Source organism: Octodon degus, unplaced genomic scaffold (genome assembly GCF_000260255.1).
Source record: "Octodon degus isolate 3935 unplaced genomic scaffold, OctDeg1.0 scaffold00145, whole genome shotgun sequence".
Taxonomy (NCBI): domain Eukaryota; kingdom Metazoa; phylum Chordata; class Mammalia; order Rodentia; family Octodontidae; genus Octodon; species Octodon degus.
In genome coordinates, this window is record NW_004524721.1 from 1,950,124 (window position 1) to 1,960,599 (window position 10,476).

At 35.8% G+C, this 10,476-nt stretch overlaps 1 pseudogene; it reads right to left on the minus strand.

Moving 5' to 3' along the window:
• Positions 1 to 2,219: 2,219 nt before the first annotated feature.
• LOC101574056 lies at positions 2,220 to 9,879 on the minus strand (annotated as a pseudogene).
• Between the last annotated feature and the right edge of the window lie 597 nt (positions 9,880 to 10,476).

Consider the following 10,476-nt stretch of genomic DNA (forward strand, 5'->3'; position numbering starts at 1 on the left):
CCTAACCCTCTTTATTTTTTTTTAATTATATGTTTTAATTTCAAACATTTACATCATGAACCATTCCAATATTTTACAGGCGAGTTAAATGAAGAATAAGATTTTTAAAAATCCATGGACATCATTATCAGAATATGTCCCTTTTTTTAGTTTGCATTCACATGCTGCTCATGCAGTTTTAGTTCATCAGGGACTGTCCTGGCAATTTTGCAACTTTTGGTCTACTACTTATGGTGCAGCTTCTCATTTTCAGAAACAGATTCTGGCCCTGCTGAGGGGAAACTACTGTGAGGCTTATCTCTACCATTTCATTCCTGTCCCAAACACATCAAAGTGTGTGTGCAATCTCTAAGGGGAATCATTTGTTAACTCTCAGCCATGCTGCCAACTTATTTGCTCATGCCCAATGGATAATTGTAAGCTATATTTAAGAATTCTCCATAGAACATGTCTGCTGCCATATTTCATTAAAAGATGGATGTCTTTTTCTTCAAATAATAACCATACAACATGTTCTGCTTGGTTATCTCTTTCTTGGGAAAACTTCTAGTAGCCATGAACCTATATTCTAGGTGCTCTAAAGTCACCCAGTCTGGATGTTCTCAGTTAATCCGTGTTGCTGGCTTTCATCAAAAAGAAAAAATGTAAACTAGTTGCAAGGAAATGAAGTCTGAACAGCTGAATATACAAAGGAAATATGCCGCTTCCATTTTGTATATAAAATGTCATCATAATCAAAGGACACAAATAATAAAATGGAAACAAGTTTCAACAGAAAATAAGCTGCTTAAAGTTCTTGTTTTGTAGCAGAGAAATTCTCCTAAAATTTTCTTGTTTTGTAGCAGAGAAATTCTCCTAAAATTTTCCTTTTGCTTTTCCTCTGCGGGGTGCATTTGGGGTGCCTGTCCTATGTGCTATATGAATGACTCTTCCAATCCAGAGTTTGCATACAGGACAGATGTTTCTAAGAGGCAAAAGAAAACAATATGATTTTTAGTAGTGAGAAAATATTATTTCATATTGTAAAAGAGCAATGTGAAAAGTAGCAGGGTTGACTGGGGAGATTCTAATGGAGAAAGTGTGTTGCTGGGCAATGGGGGAATTTGGCCCAGGTGCAAATGCACTCTTAGGTGCACTTCCCATCATGCAGCATCAGCCTGCAACCTGTACTCATATGCACTATGAAATGAGAATGAGTCCCACTTGATTATGACCTCAATAGACTCCAAACCCATCATTCTTCATGCATTTTCCTATCTTTAATTTATGAACGTCTACTTCCTCAAAACTTCTTCCAATATTTTGAAAACTATATGTCTATTTTAAGACTAAGGGAAGTTGTAGTCATGCAATATTGTGTTTCTCATGCTATTCCATGGATTATGATATATAAATACCAAAAAGACAAATTTTCCAAGAAAAATTATAATTTTTGAGTAATAACTACTAAAACAGGTAAGGTTGCTCAAATTTAGTTATCCTAAAGTGGCTGTTTACATGTTATCTTTTTTTCCACAAATTCTTATTTTATTTATCTTTTTGAAACAGGATTTCACTATCCCATCAAGACAGGACTTGAACTCACTTCATAGCCCAGCCTGGCCTCAAGCTCAGTGATCCTCCTTTCTTGGACTCCCCAGGATCCAGATTAGAACCATGCACCATTATGCCTGACTCCTTTTCCAAATTCTGAGGTAGAGAAAAGAAGCTCTGTCAGTTCCAAGCCAAGGTACAAAAGCCACCTGAGCCAGGCAAGTCTGAGATCTCACAAAACTGCATCCCTGAAAACTGGAACCTGGACTCCTGAAAGAGACAGCTGAACACTTGTTTTCAAGACAGTTGTAACTGTATTTCAGTCTTTTCAAAAGAAAGCCCTGGGACTACAGACTCAAGTATATCTCTGGGCTGGGTCCACTGCTCCAAGTCATAGGGACAGGGTGCTGGTACCATCCTTAGGTTACACATTCACCAACAGTGAGCCCCAGGATAGAAGATGCAAAAAAAGAGGACCTCTTCCTCCACAGCAATTGTTGATTTCAGCCGTGGCATGATGGGAAACAAGGGAACTCTTAAAACTGGGCAGTGCTGGTAGTGGCTTGCCATATAGATTTCCTTATACTTCCAGTCTCTGAAAGCAGAAAAATAATTTTCTTTGAAAACCCTTGGTAACAGCTCAAGAAAAAAAATACTTCAAGGCACTGTTCTCTGTTATTCTGGAACTAGTTCAACTGGTGGATGAGCTGGTTGATGTGCTCACCCTGATAGCCAAGTAAGCCCATCTCCTTGAAGAAGCCCACTCTGTTCTTGATAGCGTGCCAGGCCACGGACAGGTGGAAAGCATGCAAGAAGCAGACAATCTCCTGGAAATGCACCCCTAGGAAGGCGACTAAGGGAATGAGGTTTTCCAGACAAATAACACCAAACTTATCCAGGTGCTCCTTGATCACCGTGTTGTTCATCAGTGCGAAGGTCTTATTCTTGACCTTGGTCTTATTCTTGACCTTGCCCTGTCCACGTTTCAAAATGAGTTCCTGGTCAGACTTCAGATTTGGAAATCCCCAGGCCACTTAAGGCTCCACTATCTGCAGCATTTTGAGAGTTTGGGCTGGGGGACGACTCTAACAAAGACACCACTGAACAACTTCTTCATGCAAAGTCTTGTAGTGGTCTTCTGTACTAGTGAACTCACCCCGTAAATACTTTGGAGGTGGACAACAAAGGCCAATGTATGTTCATTAAGTGCTTCCAAAACACAAGGTTTCACTTCTAATTGTTTTATGCACATGCCATCATGCTGCTGTCACCAGGAATCCTGAAGGAAAGATTCCAGTTTTTTAAACCTGATTTCTTTTACCTTCCGCTCTTTCTTTGCCAATAGTGCCTGCTTTGCCTGCTTGGCTTTGAGGGCTTGACAAGGCTTCCTCTTTTTCAGGAGATTTTCTGGAACCAAGGGGATCTTTTTTCTTTGCTCTTCTTCCACCATCTTTCCAGTATAAGGATTCTACACATGTTATCTTCTGAAGGTGAGTTTACTTGTATCTTAAAATCAGGAAACATGGGATAATGAGACATGGATGATGAAAGGAGGCAAAGGGTAGGAATATATTGTGAAGGAAGAAAAATAAGTTGTTCTAGTTTTGTTAATTTGCCTCATTCAGGAAGCCTCACCTGGTTTCAGTTTGCTAAGCTCTTAAATAAGAAGATCAATAAGAAGTATGAAAAGTTGAGATAATATATTCAAAGAATGAAGTTACAGGGTCTGGCTTATTATTTCATGGAAACCCTCTAATAAAAACATGTCAGAAAACAAATGTCTGAGTGATGCACTATGCTGCTTCTACTTGGAAATGGACAAATCTGTTTCATTTATAGAATAAGTGATATACTTGTAATTACATAATCCAAAATATCAAAATTTGAAAAATGAAAGCACAAATAATTTAATATATTTAACTTACATGTAATGTTTGCAGTTAAAAGTTAAAATGAGCAAAATCACAGAGCAGACTTGAGAAGTATTTAGATAAGATGATGGCAATACTTTATCCCCAAATCAGTAGATTGATTGGTTTTTGCATTCATGCTTTCAACAATGAACAAATATATTTCATAAAAAAATCCAAGCTGCTGAAAAACAATAAAATTGAGACCCACAACTTCAAATTGGCTTGCTTCTGAGTCATCTGCAGCATCACAATTAACCACCTCGCTTAAAGTTTATAGATGGCAGCTTGAGTCAGGCAGAAGGGAAATCTTAGCTAACTTGTGGCTTATCCCATAGGAAAATTATTTCCCTGTTGAATTCTAGAAATTAGAACCCACAGTACAAATTAGGAACAAGTCAACACCCACTTCTCACCATTTATAAGGAAAATTGGTTTTGACTCTCTAGAAGTTGGCCTTCATGGGCTCTCCACACTCTGTTCTAGCAATGTTCTGTTGCAATGCAATGTTCTTCTCCCCACCTGCAAGCTCCCTGCCCTCAAACCACATTGAAATGATCTTAAGAAATTGGTACACGAAGTGTTATACCCTCAAGGTCATTAGAACTTTTTCATGTGAGTTAGGAAATCTATGTCAGCACATACAGGTAGAAGGTTGGTACTGAATTTTACACTAACAAGGGTATACTAATGTAGTAAATGTTGAGAATACCAAAAGAAATAATGATTAGAAGTGGTTGAAATGTGAAGGAAGTTAGTACAGAATACATACACTTTTACATTTTATCTAACTATTTTCATGTAATATATATGTATACATGTATATATATACATATTTATGTATATATAGTGATAATATAAAACATAAAATGAGATTTTTTAAAGTGCTAAGAAGTTTGAAGATTAGCTTATTTCAATAGTTTAACATTTTAGAATTAAATTAAAATAATGAAAGGAACCTTGGAGAAAGTGAAGGGAGGATTCTGGGGAGATGACTAACTACACATCCATCTTATGCCCTCCTTTTCTACTGTGGCTTTCTATGTTCCCTCCTGTGTCAAATAAGAGCAATGGACTAACCTGTGAATGAGGACTTTTGAAGCCTCCCACTCTGTGGAAAGATATGAGGAGACATTGAAAGGCATTTTCTTCTTTGTGGACTAGCAAGTTCTCTACAAATTCTTAGTGTAGACTCCAGTAATCAAGAATATCAAGCAAGGAATTTTGGGAAGTATTATGACTCTATGAAGAGCATGTGGAAGGAATCAGCTTCGTCTTCACCTGAAAATGCCTGGCCTCCTAAATTTAAAGGAGTACTTAAATGAAAGCAACAACTGAAAGTACTGGTTCTGTACCTGTTCCCAAAAGTACAGAATATGAAGGTAGGTAAGAAGACTGCAATTAGAGGGTCTGGCTTATTATTTCATGGAAACCCTCTAATAAAAACATGTCAGAAAACAAATGTCTGAGTGATGCACTATGCTGCTTCTACCTGGAAATGGACAAATCTGTTTCATGTGAGACTGCACTCAACAGTCTCAACTTAAAGATTGCCTGTTTTTGTGCTGGTGATCTAAGCAGGGATGAATTGTTTTGTTTCTCTTCTCTTTTAGTGTTGCCTAAATTTAAGTCTTCCAAAAACCAGAGCTTGGTGGCACACAGAGCAATGAAAACAAAGTAAGCTCACAACCGAGTGTGCCCAACACCTTCACAGGGGAAGTCACAAAAAAAAGAAACTTCTCTTAGAGATTATTATTTAACTAAGAAAGACTCAAAAGCAGCACATACCTAATTTCATAACTAAATGTTCAACCAAGTTGAAAATAATAGTTGCCATTGAATGCTAATTTAGTAACCTAGAAAAACAAGGCTAAGAAATATGTCAAGGCAAAGGGAAAAATTTTAGACCCATAAATCACAGACAAACAGTGAGAGACCAGAAAAGAAAATCAAGAATAAACCCAAGAGATAAAGAGGATGAGAAAATTCTAGAAGGAAAAGGAAAAAAATTCAATTTCAAAGTTTTCCAAATATGCTTCAGATAAAGAAAAAAAACTTTGAATAATAAATAAGCAGCTAGTTTTAACATCCCGAGTCTGCAGGCTGAAAGAGCTCTTTTAGAAAATACTAGAACAGTGTCACAAAACAATGTATGAGTAATGCCAATCATCTTTCAAAGTAGGTGTTTCAAATATGCAAGTAATTGGAAACAGTACCAGCCTTATTCCCCACCCAAAAGAACTCTTGGAAAATAGCTTAAAGCTAAATAGTAAATTCACTCTAGCAAAGAGCTCCAGGTGGGTGATAAATATTCTCCAAGTACCCACAAAAATGAAAACTAAGAATGGCACCCTGGAAGAAATCTAACTTTAGAATTAAAACCATAGAAAAGGAGCATTCTACTGTTCACGTATACAAAATTACATAGACCTAAGTAAATGAAAGAACAGTAAAATTATTTTAGTATGTCAGTTTTAGTAGGGTGCTTTAATCTGATTCTTTGAGACTTGACCTAGAAGACAAAAAAATCTATCGCAGAATTAAATCATAAAGGAAAATCATTAAAAGTTGAATAAATGGTAAATAAATATAAAGAGGATATCATTGGTAGACTCAGAGTCTTTAATTCTCAGAACTCAAAATATTTTCATTCATGTGTTTGTGAAACATTTAAAAAGTCAATCATTTTCTCAGTCAAAAAGATAAATACATCTATGCATCAAATGTGTAGCATGTGAACTATTGTTAATAATATGGTATTGAACATTGACAATTCACTAAGGCTAGCTTTTAGGTATTGTTACCATAGATACTTACAAAAAATAACTATGGAAAATAATGGATAGCATACTTTGATCATAGTAATCTTTCCACTGTATTTCTATCAAAGCATAATATTGTACACCATAATACATACAGTAAAAAACACCTAAATACATCTTTGAATGAAAAAGTTTTTGAGTATTTTCTATTACATAATAATAAAAAAGTTATACAACTGCCAAAAAATACATTTCCTTGCATTCAGCGTATATCCCTAAATTGGAATCCTTTGATTAAAAGAGGCATAAAGTTTACAATTATGTTAAAAAAAATTCTTCCTGGCTAAAACTATAGAACCAGATAGAAGTAGACTCTAGGAAAGGGAAGAATTAACATAAAATACCTTTTGTTGTTGTTATATTTTAGTAAGGGTCTACATAATCTCATTAAGTAGATCAGACTTGCAGTGATCCTCCTGTGTTCAGCTTCCCAAGAGTTGAGGTTACAAGCGCATGCAGCCATATCCAGTCTCAATCACCATCTCAGTGTGCTCCCAGAGCAAGGCTGCCATGACATGCAGGGGATGATCCCTGGCCACTGCATCTGCCTAAGCAGGCACTTTAATCTGCTGGGCTACTTGGCCAGCCCAGAGTATCATCTTTATTTGCAAATAAAATGAAAGAATACTGGGAATATGTGCACATACTAAGACTATAAAATATAATTCATAAAAAGCCTAAGTAAGGATTGTAAATTGATAATAAAACTAATAGTAATGAAAAATAAAATAGTAGCAATCTTTGAAGTTAATATAATTTTATGTGAAATTATTTTTCCAAAGTTTATTTATGCTAAAACGCAAATAAAATAAAGTCTACCATTTCAACTACGCTTATTTATATATGTAGTTCAGTGATATTAATAGCATTTACATTGTTGCAAATCTGCACAATTTTTCCTCTTGAAAACTGAAATTTTATGTCCATTTAAACAGATTCTTATTCCTTCAACAACCACCATCATTTTACTATTTTTGAGAATGACCCCCACAGTTATCTCATACAATTGAAATCACATAGTATTTGTCTTTTTATGATTGATTTATGTCACTTAGCATAACCTCCTTAAAGTTAATCCACATGAGAAAGCATGTCAGAATTTCCTTCCCTTCTAAAGAAAATTAGCAACCCATTTTGTGTGCATTCCATGTTTGCTAACCTACTCACTATTCAGTGGAGTTTTAGGTTACTTCATGCCTTAATTATTGCAAATATTGCTGCTATCAACATGGGTGTACAAATATCTCTCCAAGATACTGCTGTAATAATTTTGGGCATATATTGCAATGTAGTTATGCTGATCATCTGGTAATTCTAATTTTAATTTCTTGAGGAACTTCCATACTGTTTTCCACAGCAGCTACGCCACTTCATGCTCCCACTAACAGTGTACACTGTTCCAGTTTCCTCACATCTTCATTTACACTTGTTATTTTTGTTTTCTAGAGCAGTCATCCTAATGACAGTCAGTGTAATTACATTAATGGCTGATGAACTAGTTCAAAGGAAAAAAGAGAAAAATGCATAGAATTAAAAGAGAAAACTGGAAGTAAGTATACATTTTAAAGAGATTAAAGCAGTCATAAAAATATATACAAAACTTTCTGACAAGACATTTGAAAGTTTAAAGGAAATGGACGATTTCCCAGCAAAGTATGTATTGCCAAAATTCACCCAAAGAAGAAAGAGGAAATTTAAATACATCAGTTACCATAAGAGAGTTTAGAAAAAGACGCTTAAAGATCTACCATTGAAAAAGGCAGTGAGAACAGATGGATTCCCAGCTGAGGTTTATGTAACAGGAATTTTATATAACCTTTAAGAAAGAGCTTTTCAAAGTTAAATTATTTTAGGCCTTAGGAAAAAAGATAAAAGTCTCCTCCAATTCATTTTAAAAAAAAATATGTGTTTCAAGCATCTGATAAATATAGAACAATGAAAGATTATTAAATATTTTGTTTATAAATGATAATGAAATTTATTAAAATATGAGGTATTGTATTATAGTCATACTTCCTTTTATTTATTCAACTTTTTTATCATCCATGACCACCTAACATATTCTGAACATTATTCTGTGTGTTATAGAGTCAAAATTTTTTTAACTAGCCACTATATCTTTATGGAGTTTTCTCCCTAATATGAAGGGGAAACAAAATAAATAGTTAATAGTTCCCTAACATGTTAGATGATAATTAGAAAGATGGATGCAGAAAATATAGACAAAAGGGTTGTCCCCGGGTCCTGAGGCCAGGATTTGTCCCCTTGGAGTGACCAGTGCAGCTCTGTCAGAGAAGGCCTCACCTAAGTTACTGACACAGACAGAAAAGATATGAGAACACTAGAGATGTGGTGTTGGAGATAGTGTCAAAGACCACTCTAGGCAGCAGGAAAAGAGTGCAAAACTTTAGGAGTGATACAGAGCACAATCTACATGGATTAAAAACAAAGAAAAGAGAAAATAGTGCAAAATGTGTAGTGGATAAAGACATGGAACCCATCTTTCTTTTATGAATCAATTTTGGGTCTACCAACAAACATGTAGCACTGTCTGAATTACCTTTCCAATTAGGAGGTTTATCCCTCAGTTAAGAGTCTGTGTGCCTTAGATTAGGATGGTGACATTGAAGGTTTAAAAAAGTCCATGATGAGAAAGAGACAGTGAGAATGAGAGAGATAACGTAAAATGCATATCTTGTAGAATCAATTTCTCAAATGAAAGGCATAAATAACAATGATAAAAATGACCTCAACTACTGTGGCTTGAGACACTTACATAAAAATATCACCATAATGTAAGGTTGAAAGACGCAGGTTGAACAGCTCTGCATTGAAGAGACAGAATTTAGAATGCCACTAGACATACACATGGCAGAAGGGTGGGCACAGGAGACTTAAGTTGATTGAGGTGAATCCATGCCTAGAAATAAGCTCAAAAATCTTAAATATATAGTTGTTAGTAAAAGATTTGCAAAAATATTTAAGTGAAAAGGAAAATGTTCAGGAAAGTTTTGAAAATTTAAGATTTTGGTGGAGTGCCAGAAATGAAAATAGGAGTGCAATAAGAATGGGGACTTTTTTCCCCCTGTGGTGCTGCTGGGCCTGCAGGTCTGTGTAGGGCATCAGATGTGGTTCTATATTACACAGAATGGGTTTTGTCAAGGTTGTCAAGAATAAGGCCTACTTTAACAGATACCAAGTGAAGTATAGAAGATGATGAGAGGGCAAAACTGATTGCCATGCTAGGAAACAGTTTGGTAATGCAAGACAAAAATAAGTACAACACACCTTAATATAGGATGATAGTCTATATAACTAGCAGAGATATCATTTGTCAGATTGCTTATACCCATATTGAAGAGGATATGATAATCTGTGTAGAATATGCACATAAACTACCAAAATATGATGTGAAAGTTGGCCTAACAAATTATGCTGCAGCGTATTGTACTGGCCTGCTGCTGGCCCACAGGCTTCTCAGTAGGTTTGGCATAGATAAGATCTATGAAGGCCAGGTGGAGATGATTGAAGATGAACACAATGTGTAAAGCATTGATGGCAAACCTGGTGCCTTCACCTGCTATTTGGATGCAGGCCTTGCCAGAACTACAACTGGAAATAAAGTTTTTGGAGCCCTAAAGGGTACTGTGGATGGAGACTTGTCTGTCCTTCACAATACCAAATAATTCCCTGGTTATGATTCTGAAAGCAAGGAGTTCAATGCAGAAGTACATCAGAAGCACATCATGGGTCCGAATGTTGCAGATTATATGCATTACCTAATAGAAGAAGATGAAGATGCTTACAAGAAACAGTTCTCTCAGTACATAAAGAACAATGTAACTCCAGACATGTTGGAAGAGATGTATAAGAAAGCTCATACTGCTATGTGAGAGAAGCCAGTCTATGAAAAGAGGGCAAAAAGATTTTAAAAAGAAGAGGTGGAACTGTCCCAAAATGTCTCTTGCCCAGAAGAAAGATTGGCTAGCTCAAAAGAAGGCAAGCTTCCTCACAGCCCAGGAGCAGCCTACTTAGAGTTAAACCAAATTTCTAAGATTTTTCAGATAAAGACCAATAAACTTATTCATCAATCAAAAAAAAGAATGGAGAGACATGAAATGGAGGAAGAAATAAGATAACAGAGAACATTTTAGTTTAAGAAAGGGAGAAATTGAGACTGTGATGGGGTTTGAAAAAAAGGACAAAGAGAA